This window comes from Meriones unguiculatus, chromosome 10 (assembly GCF_030254825.1).
Source record: "Meriones unguiculatus strain TT.TT164.6M chromosome 10, Bangor_MerUng_6.1, whole genome shotgun sequence".
Classification (NCBI taxonomy): Eukaryota; Metazoa; Chordata; class Mammalia; order Rodentia; family Muridae; genus Meriones; species Meriones unguiculatus.
The window spans coordinates 34,348,733-34,365,246 of record NC_083358.1 but is presented as its reverse complement, the minus strand read 5'-3'; the positions used below and the strand labels follow the sequence as shown (position 1 = coordinate 34,365,246).

Below are 16,514 nucleotides of genomic sequence, written 5' to 3'. Positions count from 1 at the left end.
ACGTTTCACCTTCATCGTGAGGTCTCCATAATTAACCTGTTTTAAGTGGCAACCCAACCCCAAAGCTTAATGCCCTTTACTTAATATTTGTATAGTGATAAACTACCTCCTAACAAGCTGTGTGCTTACCGTGAATGTTATGTCTATTGTTTATTGTTCTACATTGCCTTAGCTACAAAGTGAACTGCAAGAGCAAATGGATTTTTGTCTTGTTCAATGATACATTCCAGACGTTCGGTAGATACCCAGTAAGTGTTTATTGATTAAATAAATGAACATGTGAAATACATCATCACTGCAGACCAGAGTAAGTACACAATAAGTATTTGTTATTTATCGATCCATGAGCTAGAAGCAGAAATGTGACCCTCAGCCTGAGCCTGAGGACTCTTCAGGATGTGCAGGAAGCTCCAAGTCCACTGCTCGCTGTGACTTGGCTTCTACTGTTATGTTGTCTATTTTGACTGGTTGGGGGTCTGCAGAGAAATAAAATAGAAATTCATTAACTGTGTGTGTGTGTGTGTGTGTGTAAGAGTCTGTACAGCGAGAAAGAGAGGAGAGAGAGACAGAGAGAGGGGAGAGAAAGAATGAGAAATTGAATCACAGTACAATGAAAGCTGAGAAGTGAGAAGTCCCAGAATCTTCTGCTGAAGACCCAGGAGACACGATGTGCTACCCGATCTGTCTGAAAGGCCGAGGAAGAGGAGGGTTGTATGAAAAAAGTTCCATCTGACCAGTGGCAGGCCAGAGACCCAAGAACTGATGTTTGAACTTGTCTTGTCCAGCATGGAACAGTTGGGAGGCTGCTGCACTTGCTCAATAGACTTGCAATAGGACAAGGGCCGCCCACATGGGGGAGGACTAACCCCTGACTCTCATCTAAAACCGCCTTCACAAACACATCCAGGATGATATTTGACCGAATATCTAAAGTTGATACATAAGCACAGGCCTCTTGGACTTACATGTCTTTCCACACACCGATACCCTGCTCACCAACAAGGTCCTGCCAGAAACCCACTTCCCTGTAGTTCACTTGCCTCACCTCTGAGCTCTGCACCATTTAAAAAATGGTAACCTCGGGTTCCTTCAGGACAACTGCCTGAACGTTAAGGTCTCTGCCCTTCCCCCCTGGGCTGTCCTGGCAACCTCTCCTCTCCCAGGACACTGTCCCTCTCATACACACTTCACCTACTCCTGGGACTGTGAATGATGTGAGGCAGGCAAGCTGCCTGACAACTACTTCACAAAGTTATCAGGGACAGACCTTAGTAAATGGGACGCTGCATGTTAAAACACTGAGATGGCAAACAAAGGCTGCCTGAATTCCAGTCCGCACGAAGGTCCTTCATGGACACCCAAGTGCAGAACCCCAGTTCTCAGGTCCAGGTCCCGACTTCAGACAGTATACTGTGTGCAATGGAGGCCTCTGTTGCTCCCATTCTTCCCAAAGCCATCCTGAACGGTATGACTGAATTCCCGCGATATTTGGGGAAAGCAGGGCAAGTCCGTGGTTCGCTTTGCACAGTACTGTCATTGCAGCTTTGTGGGCCAGACTCTTCCCTTCCTCTGTGTACTTGCTGGAATAAGCATCTGAGATTCCTCTGGGTTTGTTACGCCAAAAGACAAGGCCCCTCGCACAGCCTCCTGGTGATGATGTTTATCTGAGCCAGCAAGCAGGTCATCCTGGTATTGCCTCGTGACTGGATCCAATCACACACTGCGTCCCTTGCTGGCCCTACAGTCTTCTACCAGCACTGAATCATCCTTTCTGATGCTCCTTCAAGAATGGCTGTGAGACCAGCATAATTCAAACAATCTAGCTCATTCACATCTAGGTAGATGTGTGCTCTAAGCAGACACTGCTACATTCTGGGTATTTGTCCCCTCCAAAATTCACTTTGAAATTTAATCCCTAAAGTATACACTAATGGATAGGTAAGCAGGGCATTTGGGATGCAGTTAGGATTCCATGTGATCATAAGGCTGGATACCGATGAGGACATCAGTGGCTTTATAAGGAGATTCGGGTAATCTCTATGGAAAATCCTGTAGAACCTGAGAACTCCATCCCCACCAGGAGTAAGTTCTTTGCTGGATGTGCTCCCGCCAGCTTGAACCTCCCAGACTCCAAAACCCTGAGCAAAATAAACCTTTATGATTTATAAATTACTCAGTATGTGGTATTCAGCTAGAGTAGAGGAAGGACTAAGACAGATGCCTTCTGGAAGTGGGTTTCCAGCAGCCGGAAAAAAGACTTTATTCCAGACAATGAATTTCACTTGAAGAAAAGGAACATTTTAATGAAGAGAAAGGGACTTGAGCACCTGTTATGTATTAATTATTGTAGTTCGTTTGCTGGTGCTTACTGTAGACAGGACTCCGTTCTGTATGCTTCATATGTATCTCTACACACTGGATGGTTGTCAAGAAGGAATGTTGTGATTACGCTCTCCCAACAGAAGAGGAAAATGAGGCACATGGGTGTTCAATACAGCTACAAAAGGTCTTGGGGAGACCAGGCAAACTCACAGTGTTGACACAAAGGCCACTGTAAGATAAATGTCACAAGTGAGGCAAGGAGGCCCTATGTTTCCCTCCCTCAGAATCCAGTAACATGCCTCACTAACATGGAGAACCTGAGTGACCTTCAAGTTCTAACTTCAGACCTTCTGGAGAAGTCTCACTAACTAACCTCTGTCCACACCAGGCCTGTCCGCACCAGGGCTGGGCACTCCCTTCATTGACTTGTCCTGCCAGGAGCATAACACTGGTCCAGCCATGCCAGCCATAATACCATGTGCCTCCATCTCTCACTCTCACTAGGCTGGGAACTCCAGGAAGGTCGGGACCATTTGGGCTTTCTAGGTCTTCCCAGCACTGTGTAGGGCACAGAAGAAGCACTCTAAAAAACAAAAAACTTCCTCACGATACCACTGCCTCTTTCACACCTCACACCTTATCTGACAAAAATTCACTTATACCTTTTTGTGTACTTGAGCCTCTTTTGGATATATGCCCAGTAGTGGTATGGCTGGATCTTGAGGAAGCGCTATTCCTAGTTGTCTGAGAAAGCGCCAGATTGATTTCCAGAGTGGTTGTACAAGTTTACATTCCCACCAGCAGTGGAGAAGGGTTCCCCTTTCTCCACAACCTCTCCAGCATGTGTTGTCACTTGAGTTTTTGATCTTGGCCATTCTCATGGGTGTAAGGTGAAATCTCAGGGTTGTTTTGATTTGCATTTCCCTAATGGCTAGTGAGGTTGAGCATTTCTTTAAGTGCTTCTCTGCCATTCGGTATTCCTCTACAGAGAATTCTCTGTTTAGCTCTGTTCCCCATTTTTTAAGTGGATTACTTGGTTTGCTGCTTTTCAGCTTCTTTAGTTCTTTATATATACTGGATATGAGTCCTCTGTCAGATAAAGGGTTGGTGAAGATTCTTTCCCAATCTGTAGGTGGTCGCTTTGTTTTGATGACAGTGTCCTTTGCTTTACAGAAGCTTTTCAGTTTCATGAGGTCCCATTTATTGGTTGTTGCTCTTAGAGCCTGTGCTGTTGGTATTCTGTTCAGGAAGTTTCCCCCTGTACCAATGAGTTCTAGGGTATTTCCCACTTTTTTTTCAAGGCGATTTAATGTGTCTGGTTTTATGTTGAGGTCTTTGATCCACTTGGACTTCAGTTTTGTGCAGGGTGACAAGTATGGATCTATTTTCATTTTTCTACATGTAGACATCCAGTTAGACCAGCACCATTTGTTGAAGATGCTATCTTTTTTCCATTGTATGGTTTTGGCGTCTTTGTCAAAGATCAGGTGTCCATAAGTGTGTGGGTTTATTTCTGGGTCCTCTGTTCGGTTCCATTGATCCACCATTCTGTTTCTATGCCAGTACCATGCAGTTTTTAAAACTGTTACTCTATAGTACAACTTAAGATCAGGGATGGAGATACCTCCAGAAGATCTTTTATTGTAGAGGATTGTTTTAGCAATTCTGGGTTTCTTGTTATTCCATATGAAGTTGAGAATTTTCCTTTCCAGGTCTGTAAAGAATTGTGTTGGTAATTTGATGGGCATTGCATTGAATCTGTAGATTGCTTTTGGTAACAATTGTCGAGCTATATTTTAGGTAATTGGACTGGAGAATTCGATACTACGATGGAGCAGCTGAGAGTGGCCATTGTCACAGTAAATTCTACCAGAGTGGACGCAGGACTAGCCACAGGATTATCAACATGGATTGCTGCAGCCATGAATCATCTGAAGGAATGGGCGGGCATGGGAGTGTTAGCAGGCTTTCTGGTGTTGGTCTCCTTGGTTTGCCTGTGGTATATATGCAAGATTAGAGTCTCACAACAGTGTGATACAGCCATGATCATTCAGGCCTTTACAGCCATTGAAGCAGGACATTCTCCCCAAGCATGGTTGGATACCATAAAAAGCTAAAATGATATGCTCAGGATGCGAGGCTAAGCACTGCACTCAGGGTCAGCCGCTTTGGACCCAGAGAAGAGCATGTCTGATTGCATGCGGGTTGATGCCCCAGGTCCCGCCTCTGAGAAAAAGGTATCGGACGGGTCTAATGCTGTTTGGGTGGATGACACCTAAATGAACATCTGTACAAAGTCCCAATTTATTTCTAATATCAGAGATCAGACCTCTACTCTTGCCTGATGCGTCTAAAACAAAAAGGGGGAACTGTAGAGAGCTGCGGAATGCTATGCCTTAAAGATGGAGCTGGTTTCCGCCTTCCACCTTCCCGATGGTGAGTGCTCTCTGTCAGGAACAACTCCACATTTGGCTAAGGCCGAGGATCTGGCTTGCTTCCATGTATGTGGACCTATCTGCATTGCCCACGTGGCACGCCTGGGTTGGCTACCCAGAGGCTATTTAAGCTGTGGGCTAGCTTTCCCTGGGGTCCGAGGATTGTTCAATGTTCCTGAATAAACTGCATTGAAAAAAAAATTCTCTTATACCTCAGAGACTGCCAGGAGGAGGTGGCTAACCCACAGGGGAATATCCATGGCAAGAAAGCCTACCTCAGAGTGTAGCTGCTACTCTACAGTTAATTCTCCGTGTGACCTTAAGACAAGTTCTTCCCCAAGGACCCTCCTCTCCATCACCAAACCATCTCATTCTTCCCCAAGGACCCTCCTCTCCATCACCAAACCATCTCATGGTCCCGTGGCTCCTAATATCTGTGCACATGCTTCACCTACATGCTGAACATGCCACCTTCCCCATAATTCAAGGTCTTGATTTAATTTTAACAGATGTAGTAAAATACCATGGAGAAACAGTATTCCTTTCCCCATCCCTGAAAGGTCTATCTTTTTCTCTCTCTCTCTCTCTCTTTCTCTGTGCTTCTAATCGTTTCGCTCTTTTTGAATACTGAGTCCCAAGAGTGAATAAATTCTATCATCTCTGAGTTGCCAGCAATGTCGATTTTGTAGGGACCAGCAAAAGAGGGAGAAGCCATCCTTTCTGTCCATCACAGGAAGCTGTCTTGCTTTTCAAAGCAAACCAGGCTCTGACCAAAGTAAACCTGAACATAGCCTACCTTTCATGTCAACCTCACCGGCCTCTCTGATCAGTGCTCACACAGAGATTCTCCAAGGACAACTGCTTCTGTTTGGAGAACCATGAAATAAGCTATTTGCCCTCTCAAGGAAGTGGGTGCTACTCTGTGGCCTAAGAGGGCAGGGCGTCCGTTGAGTCCTGCCTGGGGAACTTCTGGAGTTGAAAGGAAACTGAAAGCCTTTACATTAAGTGACAGAAATACAAACTAATACAAACTAAGTGACAGAAGTGACAGAAATACAAACTAATACAAACTAAGACGCCTTTACATTAAGTGACAGAAATACAAACTAATTCCTGCTAAAGCTGAAAAAATGGTTTGTTGCTGGGTCTGCTCTGGTCCAGTCTGCTTGAAAAGTTCGGAACGTAAGAGATGCCCACTGACGTAAAGGATGGCTGGATCTGGGTGCCTAAAGAAAGCTCAATTAGGAGTCTGCTGCTCCGCTTTCCCAATCAGATCATTTTCAACACTGTCAGTTTGCTCTCAAATAACCCTTCCCAAGATGTGAGTTCACAGTTAACTCCAGCCAAAAGGTTCTGGTACCTTCTAGGCCACACAAAAGTCTCAGCAATGACTCTTGCTGGGTAACTTGAGTCACATGCCCATTCCACAACCAGTCTTGTAGCCGTGGAGTAGAATATAGCTGACCAGGACAGGGCATGAGGAGCTGTGGTTGACATCTGCCCTTCATAAACTGAGAATGAGGAGGCAGCTTCTCAGTGAAAACACCACCCCAAAATCTGAGGGCATCCAGAGGATTTGGCAATGTGAGCAATAGCAAGCAGAGAACTGAGGTCAGGTGCAGAGTCAGGTGCAAAATACTGGCTGAGCTGTGAAATACCTGTATCCTCTCTGGCCTCTCTAGACCTGAACCTGGCAGAGCCAGGAAGCCAAAGCCGGAAGTGGAAGTACAACGGACTGATAGCGATGGAATTGCTTTACAATTCTGACTCAAGAGGTAAGAAAGGGTTTGAAAGCGAGAAATAGAGAGGAGGAGGAGGAGAGAGAGAGAGAGGGAGAACAATGTTAGGTGGGTAGAGAGGTGCAGAGGAACTGGGATAAATTGCAGGAGGGAAATGAATTAAAATATATTATATGAAAATTTCATTTCAATAAATAATAGATAAAATCAGAAGGTATCTCAAAAAAAGTAGGAAAGGAAAATCTGTTTTATATATGAATAAACAAAGATATTCAACAAAGTGATAGCTTTCTTGAGTGATGCCCTTCCCAACAAAGGAAAACACATTGTTTTTAAGGGCATATTAAGAATGTGTTAATAGAAACCAAAGCCATGGATCACGGGACACACACTAGCCAATCAGAATAACAACCACACAAAACATTTTCCAAACTGTAGTAGAGTCTAACTAGATATCAGTAAGAAAGATGAGAGGAAAATCTCCAAACACTAACATAACAAACATCACCAGGCAATTCATGAGTCAACAATTAAAAAAGAAAGAATAGTCTCTAAAGAAATTGGGAAATACTCAAAGAGAATTTAAATTAACATATACCATTCCCAAATTAGTAGATGCATCTGAAACCTGGAGGAAAATTGTCCAATTAAACATGTGTATTAGGAAAAAGAAACATCTCAAGACAGTAGTCTGAGAGTCTACAAGAAATTAAAAAAAAAATTAACCCAAGGAAATCAGGAAGAAAATATGTAGAGCTCCCAAACTGCCCAGCATTTGGAACTCTTCCAAAAAACCTGAGTTCAGTTCCTAATACCTACATAAAGTATTCATGGGCACCCACATATGTGACAAACACGGACACAGACACATAAGAAATGAAGATAAATCTTTTAGAAGAGCACAATAAAGCTAATGTGAAAAATGAAAAATTTAAAGATATATAATAGAAAAATCAGTCCGGCTAAGTGTTCTTTTGTTGGTGCCTCATCCTTCCTGATTTCAGGAGCTGTTGTAATGTTCACTAATTGAGGCAGTGTCTGTCAGCCAGAAATGGGCATGTAGACAGTGTGAAAAGGTTTGTGGACCTCGGACTCTTCTGTATTTGATTATGGCAGTGGCTATATGAATATATACAGGAGGTAAAACCCATGGGAACTATACAGCCCCCAAATACTCAATGATACTATGTGATCTGTGGGGCCTTGGTTTTATTTAGTTTGCACAAAGCATTTTTTAATAAACTTACTTTTAAAAGATTTTATCTTAAAAATTAACTACCAAGGTTTTAAGCCAATTCAGTGGGGAAAAGAAAATGTTTTTGACAAATGTGCTTGAAGGGCTCTCATCCATGTGGAAATAAATAAATCCTGATTCCCTCATCTCTATCCACAAAAAATTACTTCAGGCAGATCACTGGGCTAAGCATAAAACTGAAAATCATGAAATGTCTCAAAGAAAACACTAGGGGACATATCTGCAGCCTTAGAATGAACAAAGATAATCTGAGAACACTAAATGAACACTAAATGTAAATCCAAACAATAGATCACTATTCCCTGCTTTTAAGAAAACATCAAGAAAATGAAGTAGAAAACGTCAACTTAGGAGATTGGACCGTAAAAATGTATACCTAACAAACTTGTATCAAATATGTAAAGAGCTCCAACAAAGCAATAATAAGATGGCAAGACAGCTTTTTTAAACTGGGTAAAATAACGTGAAAGCTGCTTCACAAAGAAAGATTATCCGTATGATTAATAAGCCATAAATTGAGTTCATGACATTTTAACTGTGGATATGAATCTATGCCCACCAGAAAGATTATCATGGAAAAGATGAGCAACACAAATGTAGAGTCTGTGGGCAGAAGGAGACTGCCATGCCACTAGAATATAAAGATGACGGAGCTCTTTTGGGCATCCTTTGGACAGTTTTATGCGTCTACATAGCTTGTGCTCCCAGCGGTGAGCTGGGATGAACCCTGAGTCAAGGAGACCAGAGCACTGTCTCCCGTTGAGAATGCTCTAGCTAGGGTTTTGGTTTAAGCCAATTACAATCTGCTCAGCTCACAGAATCAAACCGTCAAGAGGCACACATGTCTGCTGAATTTTAACTAAACTCAATCATAAAAAAGGAAATATGTCATTTAGGAATAGAGCAGGTTACACAAATCATTTTTACACCCATTCTCTGATACTCTCCATTGGTTCTTCCCAACAACGCAGAGACTGTTTCACAAACACAGAAGCTAGAAGATCCAGATGCCAGGGTGACTCCCACAACTGCGCCCCAAGCTCTGGCTAGAGGAAGGCAGGAGAACAGGAGCCGGGACTCCGCATCCGGCTTTCCTCATGAACTGCCTTCCTTTCCAAGCTATGTCTCCCTTGCTCTTGGGTGTTGTGAGCTCACCCAAGGGTCACAGTAACTGTCATCCCACTACGCAGCTTTCATCACTCGACCTCGTCTAAAATTCTAATTCTGTGTAATATGTCACTAAAAGGTTTGAGAACGGTGGTGGCTACAGAGGCCAAAGCGCCCACGCCAACAGCTCCCCTCTTCACTTGCAATCTCTGTGGGGGTCCCGTGCAAGGTTTTCACTCTTGCCCAACAGTAAGATCTGCCTGGCGTTAGCTGCTGCAGCTGAGTGTGCCTTGAAGAGAGACAAGCTGGGAAGGGACTGACTAAAGCCATGGTCGGCCGCTGAGTGGTGTCATCCCAGGCATCCCTCCTCTCTGAGTGCCCGTCTCCTCACCTGTACTGCAAGGAGCCTGGGGCAGAGGAGCTTTCTCTGAGTTTCTGTGGCTGCAGGGGCCAGCATTCTGCTACAACCTCTCCTACAACCATTCTCAGTCCAGACCAAAAATGAAGCGCCGTTGGGCTGAAAAAGGCTCTCACCTCTGCAGAGAAAAACCCCAAGACCTCCCAGAATGAATCATCCTCCATTTTCCTGTCCAGGGAGAGGCAAGGAACCAGGCAGTCTCACTGTGTCGTGTCCAAGATGATTTGTGGGTGTATGTGTTTGTGTGTGTGTGTGCACATGTGTGTTTGCATGCTTCTATGTGTGCGTGTCTGAGTACATGTTCCTGTGTATGTGTGTGTATGTTTGTGTGTATGTGTAAGAGAGAGAGAGAGAAAGAATACATGAATACATGCGTCAAGTCGTAGTCCCACTGAGAGTGAGCAATGTACATTTGGAACAGGGTTCTCCCCCTTGGGGACTTGGTTTGTCCGTAAAGCTACCAGCCTGATTTTAGCATCTTCCCAGGTCGAGAAGCAGCTTTTCCCCATGCCGGTGCAGTGCAATCCTCACCACTAGGTGGCAGTAGCTGTCACTAGACAATTCAGAAAAGGGTGTGGAAAGAGCCAGGGAACCTGCTTGCTTTGAGAAAACTAGGCCAAAGCCTGCTTGTTACATCACTTCTAATCCAAGCAGCCAGTTCAGTCTGGATTTTTCTTTATTACAGGCAATGCTAGGAAGCTTCCTGGCTCCTGCGCGTTTTAACGGTTCGACCTGAAATCAGACCTCCATTCTCAGAACGAGGGCCTGGAGGCCCTGCAGGCCCTGCCTACCTTCTTTCAATTTATGCAGGCCTTCTTCCCTGAGGCCTCTTGCTGGCTGTCCCATGATAGTAGCTCACTCACAGTCATACTTAAAACGCGGTTCTTGCCTTACATTTAAGGTTGGTTTCCTTTACCAAGTGCTTACTGGCTAATACACTTCACGAGCAATAATTACTTCTTTACTGAACACTGGAATGATTTGAATATAAATGTCTCCAACAGGCTCATGTGTTAAATGCTTGGTCCCAGCTGGTGGGGCTATTTAGGGAGGCTTCAGAGCCCCCCTTCCCCAGGGAGTATGTCACTGGGAAATGCCTTTAAAGGTCATACTGGTCCCAGTCTCTCCCCTTCTCTCTGTTTCCTGTCCAACATCTGCCTCCCCGTATACTCTTGCCATCACGATGCTCAGTAAAAGTACTTGGCCTATAGGCAGACACCTGCCCTGGTGGCACACGCCTGTAATCCGAACACTCAGGAGGCAGAGGCAGTTGAATTGCTGAGTTCAAGGCCAGCCTGGTCTACATAGCTAGTCCAGGACAGCGAAGGCTACACAGAGAAACCCCTGTCTTGAAAAACCCAAAAACAAAAAAAACAAAAAACAAAAAAAAAAAAAACCAACCAAACAAAAAGTCTAATAAATGCTTCTGCTATCATTTGATCTAAGGCGCATTTCGATGCTCTGAGATCAGTAGTTTTCCTTTGGCCCTGTGCGAGTGAAGTTTTTGAGCCCGGCTCTGTCTGCCTCCAGGGACTCTGCCTTCGGCTTTTCCTACAAAGAGAAGATGAGCTGCCAAAAAGCAAGGGAGCATCAAACATGCAGGGGACAGTGTCAGTTCCGCGGTGGCTACAAATTGGCCATCTCAAACCACGCTGTTCGGGCCTCCGTGGCTTTGTCCTAAATTTAGACCCAGTGTTCACTGGGGCCCTGTGATCTAAAGGGAGACCTCATCGCTGAACCTGAGCCGTCTGCACCCCTGAATCAAGGCAGCGTGATTGGCCGGTGTTTGCCACGCATGCCTACAAGTGGACCCCACTGAAACATGTGCAGGGAAAGGCCTAAAGATCTGTTCTTAGCAAGTGAGTCAGATGATTCTCGGGACCAGGGGAGTTAGGGGAACACTCTGGACGCTTGCAATAGCGTCCATGTCCGTTACTGGTTGCGCTCTTGGGCCACCTCCACTGACTCTTCGGGAACACTGGAAACCTGCCCTCTGTCTCCCGTCAAGCTCCTCGGCCTCCCCAGCCCACATGGATGTGAAAGCGCCTTCCTTCCTGCAGGGCACTTAGGTTCTCAGGGGAGCTCAGACTGCTTAAATAATGAATGGAATTTGCAGTAGCGTTTGGAATTCACTTAAGCAACAGAAACACGATTGCAGGAAAGCTCTTTGAGATCATTCTTTTCTTTGTGGAGGGATGGGGGGAGGGAGACGGCACAGCTTCACCCTGATTTCCTAATGTACAGATCCGGATAGTCTCCTAAGACTCCTGGCTTCCACACTGTTCTTCCTGAAGGTAGCATCTCTTCCATCACCCCTAGTGGAAGTTCGGAGGATCCCTGAGTCAGATAGCATTTCAGGCCCCAGGCAGCATGACTGGCCCCTGTGCCTCCATGGGAAGCTTCATAGGAAAAAACAAAACAAAATAAAAAATGGAGAAGCCCCAGGCACAAAGCCACCTAGCCCTAGTCCACTGTCTCATCATGGAAATCTTTCTTTGCTCTTCCTAATTACAGTCATCAGAAAGCATTAAGTGGGCACAATTGCCTTGTTAGTGTATTTGAGGGGTTTCTCTTGGTTCTTTTTGTTGTTGTTGTTTGGTTGTTTGTAGCCCTTCTGCTACAGTCCCTGTCTCAAGCCCTGAAAATGACTGAGCTCTCTCACCTGAAGCAGACCTGGCTTTCTCCCTGGCAGACCATGCTTTGGGTTAAGGAAGTGCTGTGTTAGGAGGTGGTGTCCTTGCCTGGGCTTCTGCCTGCTGTATCAGTCAGCAACTGATGTGAGAAAGCCACACAGTGACCACCCCAATACCCGGTGACTCGCAGCATGACACAAACCAGCGCCGTCCTACTCCAGGATTATCCTACTAGACACATCTTTCCAGTCCTTGCTCTTTCTGTGTGTGGGTTCACCTAGTGGTATAGTAGGGCGATCTTGCCAGCCTGGTGACTCTCTTTCGAGCATGTGACAATGAATTCTAAGACAGAATGGAACCGTATAAAATTACAAAGAGGCTGGAGAAAGAAAAAAAAAAAAAAAGAGTGAGCTGCAATAATTCATATACACCCAGAGAAACCAAAGAAAGTGACAAATTGAAATATAAAGGAGGGCTGGAGGGAGGAAAGGGAAGGAAGGAAATGATGTAATTGGATCTCAATTAAAATATAAAAATTGTAAAAAAGAAAAAAAGGCATTAGTATCTTCTAAGTAAAGTCCTAAAGGCATGTCAGCATGTAAATGCTCAGGAGGAGAAGAGTGAGAATCATGTCAGAAAGCAGGAGGTAAGAGAAAAAACTAACAGGTTTTCATATTTTCACTGGAGGGACCCAGGACATGAGTCAGCACAGGTGTCAGCTCCTCGTGGTGCATCAACCTTCTACAAAAAGTGGAATGTACAAGGGTACAACTACTCTGAATAAAATAGTATAAAACCTGTGTTATGCCAACTCTAATAAAAACAACATACTCTGAGCAGTGACGAGACAAGTTATGGTAAGGATGATGAAAGGAAGTAAGAGGAAAGTCATTTCATCTTGATGAAACACAGTATCTAGAGGCTGGGTGTGGCTCGGTGGCAAAGTGCTTGCCCAGCACGAGCGAAGCCCTGTGTTCAGTGCCAGCACTGCAAACTCTGGCACGCAATGGATGTGTAATACCCACGAAGATGTCTAAATGTCCCTGCACCTGAAAACATAGCTTTAATATATAAAGTAGAAACTGAAAGCTGTACAAGGAGAAAGCGATGATTTCCCATCATGGCTACATGTTTGATTGTCTAGCTCTCAGAAGCACATCAAACAGCTGTAGGCTTGGCACAGGAAGGGGGGACGTGAATAGTACACATATCATTTCTTGTAAGTGTGACTAACAGCCCAGAATGCAGCTCACTGGCAGCTCACCTGCCTGGCATGTACAAGGATCTGGGTTTGACGGCCAGCACTGTGGAAGAAAAAAAAAATCACTCATATACCAAATTACAAAGGAAATGTCAGCAAATCCTGTAAGAAGGCAACCAACCTTCTGGGATGGAAAGTAGAAAACGTAACAAAGAGTTAGCCAACCTGTGTGCCTTAGACTGTTAAATATCTTTTAAGTAATTCTTAGTTAACAAAGAAAAAAAAAACAACACTACTGTCTTGTACAAGGAATGAATTACAAGGAGAGGTAGTGTATCAAACAGCATGAAGGTATATACCGAAACCAGGAAAAGCTGGTCTTCAATTTCATGGGGAAAGAGGAGAACTGAAAACAATGGAAGTGACTTTTTTAATCCAAGAAGTCAGAGAAAAATAAATAAACTTAGTGAAACTGGAAGACAATAGTAAATATGAAATGCAAAACAAAATAGCTAGCCATAAAACAAAAAATCAATAGCATAGATCAATAAAACTGAAAGCTGATTCTTTGAAAATGTCAGTAAACTCAGTCTATAGCTCATGGAAGAATAAGACAGTAGGACTAGAGTGGAGGATAATAAAACAACATTAAGATGAAAAAAAGGAGCATAATGGATAATTTTTAACTTTAGGAAGATTTTTATTAAAAATTCATAGAGCACAAAACTTGTTTACACAATTCAATGTATGGTTTGGGATTGTATGTAGAATGTGCATGTGTGTATGCATGCTCACATATGTGGGCTGTACGTATGTGTAGGTACACATGTGCATGGGTGAGTACGCATGTAGAGACCCCTGGTGGACACCCATTGTCTTCCTCGGTCAATCACCCCATGAACTGAGATTCTCCTGGTGAACCTACAGCTGGCTGTCTCCACTAGTCTGACTAGCCAGATCATCCTAGGGAGTCCTTGTCTCTGCCTTCCACATGCTGGGAACACAGGCAGACCTTTAAACTCACTGGCTTTTCCATGGATTCTGGGAACCCAAACCATTCTGGGAACCCAGTTCTGACACTCACTGGGCAGGGACTTTACTTGCGCTGCCATTTTCCCAAGCCCTCATTGCTTCTGTTACATTATCATACTACCAATGGTAGAACTTCTTGACAATTTCATGTACATACACAATTTATTGTGATCACACTAACCATAATTACATCCCCTTACCCTCTTATCTTTCTCACCTGCTGACATTCTTCATCATCCCAAACAGCTCCCCTTCTATTTCAATGTCATAGGACATAGAAGTGAATGTGTGTGAGTGTGTGTGTGTGTGTGTGTGTGTGTGTGTTAGGTCTTGCTCCTGTAGCAACAGCTGCTGTGTGTGGGTGTGGTGGCCACATCATATTCAGGAGACAGTGTTTCAAATGTCCCCCACCCACCATCCATCTCTAACAGTCCACCTTTTGTGATGCTCCCCAGGCCTTGAATGACTTGATGCAAATGCCCCACTTAGGACAGGGCACTCAACAGCCACTTAATCTCAGCACTTTGTCCAGTTAAGAGTCACTGCATGAAGTGTCTGGTGTTTTCAGCAATGGGTCCTTAACCACTGTTTTGCTGGGCAACCAACAGCAGAGATAGCAGGAGTCTCTGAAATGTTTCAATTGTAGATGAATTCAAATCTTTCTGGGAAACAGTACATCAAAAACATTAGAAAACACCACCACCGTGAAAGAACAACTAATCAAAGAGATGGTAATAATAAAGATCTACCCCAGACCTGTGTGCAGATGTGTGTGTAGACACAGGTCTACCCTGTGCCAAAGTGTGCAGATGAGAAAAAGCTCACGGTCGCGTTCTGCCAAACATTCAAGAAAGCTGCAATTCCACGCACTGCACTTTGTCTGGGGGGTGGAGGCTATTTGGTTCATTTTATGCATCTTGCGCAACCCACTACCAGAACTGGACAAGGAAAACACAGTGGATGTGGGGGGGGGACCACTTTCTACGTAAAACATCAGAACTATAAGTTGAGCTCAAAGTTAAAAATAATCTATGTGACTCAATAGAATAAAATCATCTCCACAAATAATTTCAGTACATTGAAATTTGATAAAATTTTTATGCCATTTTTTAATTAAAAGAGACAACAAACAATGTTTGTTTGCTTTGGATTCAGAACACACGTGATAGGTAAAGTCAGGGTCACAGCACACACCCCCAAGCTGCCACTTTTGAATGTTGTGCTCAAAGCTTGCCCAGTGACAGACAAGAAAAGCAAAGAAGAGATTCAGCGCTGAACAGAAAGAGACAAAGCTGTAAATATTTGCAATCAGTATAATGACCTACATCAAGACATACAAGAACCAAAACACTCATGTAATTAAACATGAACTCATCAAGAGAAGTATGCATAAAATCAGCACACAACATTAATGGTTTTCGTGTAACACAGAAATGACTAATTAGAACAAAAAGAAAACAAAATGAAAAATACCAGACATGAATTTGATAAGAAATGTCAGTAGGAAAAAAAAAAATGTGCGGTACTTTAAGATGTGAAAGAAAATACAGAGTAAAGTCTAGGATTTGAACCCAGGGCTCTGTATGTATAGCGAGTGCTCTACCATGGAGCTCCAGGGTCAGCTAAGACACAGGCTTCCTGAGTCCCATTTCTCTTACAGTGTACCTGCTTACATAACCAATGCTGAAATCAAAAGCCCACCTCTAAGCCTTTAAGCCAATCCACTGTGATTTGCAGATTTGGTACTTCATTAGCAGTTGAGGAAGTTGGGAAAATGTCTTTTCAGAAAACAAGATGAGGACCTGTATGCGGAGCAGAAAGAGAGGCTGGAATGAGTAGAAGAGAAAACTCGCAGACTTGGAAAAGTTTCTCATTGTTGGCCCTGACCAAGGTGAGACCCAGAAGTGAGAGATGAGGCCTATCCCCCACACACACGCATGCCCCACAAAACCCTCCGAGGCCAAACAGATGGTACAGCACATTTTTAAACCACTTTTAACACAGTAACTGTTTTTTTGCTGCTTGCTCTTTATGCCTTTAGTCAAAAGTCTCACCAGCTGTCACCATCTCAAGGAAAATGTCAGGGGCTGTGTCTGCCTATGTCTGTGCTTAAGCCAGTGGGGGACAGAAGCCCAGGAACTCGGGTAGCTGTAGGCACAGCTGGCAAAGTAGTAAAAGACGTAGGCCCCTCATAAAGTGAAGGTGGGGAAGTTTGTGGCTGATCCTTCCCCACTTTTCCAGGGACTTAATGTATACCTCTGCCATCCCTGTTCGTCCCTGGCACATCTCAGCGAAACCAATGTTAGTATTTCCACTTCGTAGAAAGAGCAGTGAAGAAGCTTGGCTCCGAGCCCTGCAGTCAACCCCCATGT

General features: G+C 44.2%; 2 long non-coding RNA genes across 5 annotated transcripts in view; both read right to left on the bottom strand.

Moving 5' to 3' along the window:
- Positions 1-250: 250 nt before the first annotated feature.
- Positions 251-16,514, bottom strand: part of LOC110565547 (uncharacterized) — a 210,852-nt gene continuing 194,588 nt past the window's right edge. For all 4 annotated transcript variants that reach the window (XR_009594590.1, XR_009594593.1, XR_009594594.1 and 1 more), the window contains one exon: positions 251-476. This is a non-coding gene — a long non-coding RNA (uncharacterized LOC110565547). The remainder of the gene's footprint in view (positions 477-16,514) is intronic.
- LOC132656837 (uncharacterized) overlaps positions 15,844-16,514 on the bottom strand; it is a 60,624-nt gene continuing 59,953 nt past the window's right edge. The window contains exon 3 of the long non-coding RNA XR_009594595.1: positions 15,844-15,944. This is a non-coding gene — a long non-coding RNA (uncharacterized LOC132656837). The remainder of the gene's footprint in view (positions 15,945-16,514) is intronic.